Source organism: Psittacula echo (genome assembly GCF_963264785.1).
Source record: "Psittacula echo genome assembly, chromosome: 6".
NCBI lineage: Eukaryota > Metazoa > Chordata > Aves > Psittaciformes > Psittacidae > Psittacula > Psittacula echo.
Genome location: NC_137743.1, coordinates 57,081,977 through 57,089,085, shown reverse-complemented (window position 1 = coordinate 57,089,085; position 7,109 = coordinate 57,081,977).

Sequence of the window (7,109 nt, the reverse complement as noted above, 5' to 3'; positions counted from 1 at the left end):
GGACACCAGGAATTTGCAAGTTCCAGCACTAGTACTGACGTTGACTTCGAGGAGTTCTTGAATGAGGCTTATAGGGCATATGAGTAAGCAAATAAAAAATATATGGGGCAATCTCCCTGCTTGCATTTCCTCACAGGCAAGCTCTTGATATCATTTTTAATGTAATGTTCTTTAAATGTAGAGACTATGTGCATGTGTAATAGAAAAACACATCCTGTTAGATTGGTAGAATGCAGGGGCAAACGTGCCTCTATAAACCATGGCGGGAATGAAGATACGTGACCTGACTACTTGAGTGCTTTCTTTTATGACCATGGTACTATATAGTTAAAGATATATTTTAGTATGAATCCAGATCTCTTGAATTAGCCTAGGATCATATTTCCTGGTTTCTAATGATTACAATTTAGTAACATATGGTGCTGAAAGTAAATCAGATTTTGTAGATCATTTAACCCAATACAGGTTAACTTAGAGGTGAAGTCCCTTGTAAGTCCTGAATCTGATATTTTATACTAATTCCTATAGTGACAAAATTAATTGTTATTCCATTGAATGTGATCTTTTCTTCATTAATTTTAGTGTGCCTTCATGGTTATATTTGTAACTGAATAATGGTCGTGATTTTGTCAGATCTTCCTTGGCAGAATTTGACCTGATGAAAACTATCAGGTCAGTGTTTCTCCTTATGGTATTGGGGCAAATCCCCCAGTAGCATAAGTTATTGTAACTATTCTGAACCTATGAAAGTTTACAACAACTGAGGACCTTACCCATTATTACTACAAAGCTGTTGTGTTACAAAGAAGGTTTGGTTGGGTTTTTTGCTTCTAGTACTAGATCATACATAGGAGTAGCAGGGTTTATCATTGTACTGCCAGTGGCTTCTTTTGTGGAAGACAGAATGATTTGAGAGACCATGTCTCACACCCTTGGCTCTGGGCTCTGCAGAAGCTCTCTCATGGGTTTGATTTGTATAGAAACTCTGTAAGGTGGTGAGTCAGCAGCTACCATGCTTTTCCAACCCCCCGTTTCCCACCATGTATCCCGTTAGAACTGAAGACTGATGACTGTGGCAGAACCTCACCTGTGACTGTGGGTGACATTGCCAAGAGCACTATGGCATTTACCAAACCTTGCTGTGGGTTGCAGGAACTGGCAGGAAGAGTAGCATGACTGGCAATTCCTCTTGGCTCCCCACACACAGAGATGTCTGTGCCAGGAGACTGAGGCCTCTTCTCAGGAGTGGTGTGGTAAAGGTAAAGCTGAAAAGATTTCAGAACTTAGTTGCTGAACTTAAAGCAAATCAGATTATATAGTGCTCAAGGAAGAGATGGGTTTGTCACTCCAATTAACTACATTTCATATTGAACCCCAAGCAGATGTATATTTTCAGTTAGTTTTTCTACATTATAAGTTATTTTTAAAACTATCACATTTGAAACTCCTTCAGGTTGAAACCTCTAGGGTCATGTTTTCAAGTTCTCTGCAGCCAAGTGTGCTATTTAATGAAGAAATAAAAGGAAACCTGAGGTCCACAAATATTTATTGGGCATTTAGAAAGTATCACAGCTTTATATGGCTGTTGTTATTTTTATTAAAGATGGTAATAGAGTACTTTTTAGAGTCATCTATGAACTCCAGAAATGGTTTTGGTGAGTTGTAAAACATGGTGAGTAGATTGAACAGAATCACTCTCCAACACATTCACCTCCTCCAGGTTGCTGTAAGGGTACTTTAGCCAGGCAGTAAGCAGGAAGCTTGCCCTGGCCATAACCCAGGCTGTAAGTTCCTTATGAATAACTAGGGAATTGAGGTTTCCTATCTCTCAGGTGGGCTTTTACATTTGACACCAAATTCTAAGAAACAAGGATGAAATAACTTTTTTGTTGTTATCATCATAGTAGGACATTATCTACTTGGAAACAGACCTGGAAAAGAGTCAACAAAGAATGTTTTGTGTTTTGTTAGCTGATTTTAATTTATCAGCTGCCACTTTCAATATATTTCTCTAACTAGTTGTACTGTAACTTCTGGAAAAATATCTACCCCCTACCATTCAAATTCTGATGCAGGATGTGTGAATATGCTTGTGCGTGTTCATAATGTTTCCAGGCAGATTCAAAATGTTTGTTTAAAAGCTAGAAAAATCTGGTCTTCAAAGTTCAGAAGAACTTTACTGCTCATACTGATGTGGAGAGATTTATCATATTTACATTTGTTAATACCTCAGGGAAATTAGTGTCTCTTGAGTAATGGAATAAATATTGAGCCTCAATGCCAAGGTGCCTGTGGGTTACAACTGTTGGAATTGTGTTATAGTATGGTTCCAGGCAAAAAGGATTGTCTGTGCAAATGACATAATCATGAGTCATCAGCCCTGTTGCTGCCCCTCATACTATACGGGGTGTGGAGATGGAATGGCAGCAGCCAGCCCAGCTTTGCTGGATGCCCTGCAACATGCACATCTGCCTTGAGATGTTGTGAGCTCTTCTGCATGGAGCAGTGGGCATCATCGCAGTGGGAGGCATGCATTCTGTTTTAATCACACTCCTGCAATCCTGCTGGCCCACAATAGTATACAAAATGCAGCTCTGGATTTCATTCTGAATTTTGAAACTTATACTATTGAAAGTACAACAGTTGAATGTCAGTGTGCATCTGATTCCATATGCCTCTTAATTTATATAATAGGTAGCATTCATGGCACTCCCAGGACTATCCTTAGAATAATGGTATGAAAACTGTCAGCTTTCAGGGCTCAAGTAACCAGACAGGTGCAAGACATGAGATTCTTAGTGGAAATGAAACAAGGAAACACCCATTGTTCACAAGTACTGAGAGAACTTGTTTCCTCTTTGCGTTGAAACATCCTAGCACAGTTATCCTGTGCTTCACAAAAACAGGAATGAGTCAAGCAGGTGAAAAATTCAGATGAACCAATGGTTTGAGAACTATTTCACTACTGATTTGTGGTGGCATCAGACACTGAGGTCCTTTTGGCACAAGAAAACAGATGGATATGATTTATGATTTCATGATGGTTTTGATAGATAAGTTTATGCTTTTAGTGAAACAATTTGATGGCCAGAAACAGGCATTGTTGTGGATTAATGTAGTTTCAAAAGCTCTATGTTATATTTATAGCGACCTGAACTACCCTTTCTTGGAGGAACTTATGATCTTATTGCCAAAAAGCAGCAGTGGGGTCTGATGAGGGCAGCCAGCTCACGGGAGGGATAGCTTTGTCAGATCGCCAAAGAATTTTGGTTCTTCCTGGTCTAGCCCAGGCTCGTGATCTGCTGTTCTGTTTTCCCTCACACAGTGTCTTCACTTATGCCTGTCCCCTATCACTGTTTTCACAAGAATCCTGGTTTTGCCATGAAATCTCTGTATTGGACAATGCTGAGCCCTTGCTTAAATGGCTTGTGATCAGGACGGTTGGTGGCATTCCTTCTCCACAAGAATGGTTTATTTCCTCCTGACTTGAAAGAAGTATATTCTTGGTTCCCTTCTCTAGGTGCTGTGATGGCGACATCCCTTGGCATAGGTTTGCTGCTTTCTCACGATAATGGGTGTTTCTGACCATTTCATAGCACTTTTGGATGAGTACTCCAGGAAAAATACTGCTTTCTTTTAGGGATCTCAAATGGACAAAAATTAAATAGATGGTGTGGTTATTGCACAGTTTAAGTGTTACCTGTATGTAACAAGTAGGGAAGAAAGGAGTAGACAGAAGGACTGTGGAAAATATATATGTAACAACTTGAATGAAGTACCATGCAGATAAAGTCTTTATCATTGTCACAATCAAAATTTGATCTGTCCTTTTACCATTAGATTTACCTCAGGAAGCATATCTGTTCAGTGCTATCCCAGTTGTAACTGTATATACTTACAGTTTGATCACAAAGTAGCGTTAAGTGTTAATAAGCACTTTTTATCATTTTAAAATGTTTTTCTCCTAACATGATCAACAATAGTATGTCAAACTGAAACTCTAAAATAACCAGCCTCATAGCTTGGGGAAAAAAAATGTTTAAATCCTGAACTGATCAAGAATTATATTTCAAACACAATGTTCTAGAAGGAGTTTCATCTATGAAAATGTTTCTGTGTTCATGTATGAATGTTTGGTTAATGTGGAAGGGTAGAACAGTCCTCAAGTGTTCTGATGCTAAATGAGCATGACCTAAGACTTCTGATGAAACTAAGAAACAGTTATCAATTAGCATCAGTTTCAGGAAGCATTATCATATCAAGATATCTCAGGGTGCCTTTATAAAAGAAAAAAAAACCCCAATAATTTAATAGCTCAGTCTGCTGTGCCAAATGAATGACTCAAAGCAGGAGAGAAAAAAATATGCACCTTAGTTTCACAATTGCACCAGCCTGCAGGGAAGTGTTGATTTATTTCCAAAGTATTTGTACTAGGAGAGTGATGTGAGATCTCCTTGTAAAGCTTGAGCTCATCTGGAGACTTAAGGACACCTAATTTTTTATTCCTCCTTTTCTAGCACTGATTTTCACTCAATTTTCACAGGGCTGTCAGACAAAGAAACCAAGTGAATGACATGACCATGTATTTTATGCATATTGGAGCAGAAGTTAGCTGTTGGAAGGAGATGGTTGTCGTAGGCTTGTACTCCCTCAGTAAACTCAAGGGCAGATGCTTCACAGTCTGTGTTGGGACCCCTTTAGGGGTCTGAAAACAAGTTTGGGCAGGAAGGGTTTCATTTTTCTCCCTGAACTTTGAATTCTGAGTGAAAATTCGAAATGCCCCCATTTTGATAGGTTTTTACAAGGTTTCGTGAGGTGCTGCAGTTATTTTTATCTTCCGTATGGTAAGCTAAGTTTCCTGGATGAACTATGTTTCCTCAATGTACCATCACTTTTCCTTGTTGAAGGCTTGCAGCAAACTGGAGACTGAAAAGGAGAACAGCTCCAGGAAGGATGGTGACTACATCAACATCGGAGTGATGATCACAGTAGCTGGAACACCAAAGACGTTAGTATTTGGTCCCTTTCTCATCCAAGTTGGCAACCTTTTTCCCATGTGTGCTGTGCATAAGCTATGATCCTCTGAAAACATATAAATCTGCTTAACTTAAAAGCCTGAAATCGAATGAAAAAATTATTCTGGTGACCTTACTTCTGCTCCTTGTATGACGAACATGATGGCATCTAAAATCAGTTTTAATGCGCTGGAGCAGAGCCTGAAGTTGGCAGAAGAGTACAGCTTTGGCTTCAATTGCTGAGATGCCAGAAGAGATTGGAAGTCCTTGACATTCTTCCAAGAAGTCACTTTGTCCTGGATGGAAGCTGGCATTTATCAGTGCAGATGATAGTGGTGTATTTTAGATGGCATCAATATTGATTTGTATACCGTGCGAGCTTTTAAATATGATTTAAGATAAAGCTCAGCTTAACGTAAGACAATGCTTTCTCCACAAAGCATTGATTTAATGTTAATGTTTTATATGTTTCTTTCTTTGCTATATAGCCTTTCCCTTGGTTTATGGAGACATCCTAAGTATGTTTCATAGTTCCCCCTTCCAGGCATTCGTGAAAGCCCTGGAAACACTTGCACATGCGAGTAAATATTCAAAAGTTTATACTGTCAGGCAGCTTCTAATGCAATTAATTTATGGTGGTTGCTAGTGTTCATCTCAAGTTCATCAATAGCCCTTGCACTTGGCCTCTTGCTCTCCCAAGGCTGATCAAGACCATGTGACTGCTTGATGGGGATCTAACAGAGGAGTTAAAATAGGCTATTTCTTTTATCAGTTCTACAGGGTAATTTCTTGTATTTTGCCTCTTGCAGAGTTGGGTATTTTAAGCAGAGTCCTTACCAGGCTGCAAAGCAAATTTCCTATTTGATTTGTATGTAAGTAATCTCTAGCACTTCCTGTTAGGTGAAATGGCACCGAGTATCGCTCTACAGTGTGTGCCTCTTTGCTCTTGCTCGGGCGCTTCAAAGTGTGAAAGCTGGGAAGGGTGAGAGTTGTACCTGGGATCTCTGCCTGAATCCTGACGCCCAAATCTCTACAGCGGCGCGGCTGTGGCGAGGCAGCATCAGCTATGGAGAGAAGGAGGGGGCAGAAAATATTTCCCCGGCAGGCTGACGATGACCTGGGAGGAGAGGTGAAGGGAAAGGGGCAGGGATTTCCTTCAGCAGGGAGATCAGCGTGCCCTCCGGGCAGGCAGCAGGGGTGCTGCTGCGCAGCGCTGGAGAGCGCGGAGCCTGTGCGGGCGCGGTGGGCGTTGCGGGGCTGCACCCGTCCCGCCCCGTCCCGTCTGGGGGCTGCCCGGTGGCGTCCGGCGCGGCGGCCGCGAGCGGTGGCGAAGCCAGGGGCGGTCGCGGGCGCTGCGGCGGGGGTTTCCCGGCAGAGACAGGTCCGGCAGCGCGCGTCCAGCGCTCTGGGCGATGTTGTTAGCGGCGGCTTTTTCGGACTGCGCTTGTCGGCGAGCCGGGGCTGCTGTTAGAGCGTATTTTTTATTTGACTTGGCTAGATTATTTTTTTTATTATTATCGTTAATTTTTTCCCCTCCCCCGCTTGTGGTTTAAAAGTGGCGCTCGGTCGTTAAGCGGGATGCTCGCATTCCGCGTTACTTTGGTTGCCTGCCAGGTAGAGCTCATCTCTTACAGCATCTTCCTGCCATCAAGCAAAAATTGTCTCTTCTCCCACGGATTAATTATTCAACACGTTTAATGTGTTTGGGGCGGGGAGGCGGCTACTCGGATGCATCCTGGTTCCGCAGCGCCTGTCCCTGCTTTGTCTCGCACCTGGTGTGTTTGTGCTGCTAGCCTGTCTTCCTTACCCCCCAGCCTCCTCGCGCTCGCTCCCCGCTCCCCCCTGCGGAGCTGGGGTCCGGTGGACCGGACCCCGCACCTTGTCCGTGGGGATGCTCGGGGCGGAGCCGCCGCCGCGCCCCCTCCGCTCCCCTCGGCGGCGGCTCCGCGGGCGGGCGGGGTGGGGGGGGAGGTCGGGGGGCTGCCCGCCGGGCGGGGCGGCAAGTGCGGGGCGGCCCCGAGCGGCTCAGGGAGCGCGGACCGGCGGCCTCGTCCGGGTGCGGAGGAGGGGCTGGGGGCTGGCCCGAGCCGGGCG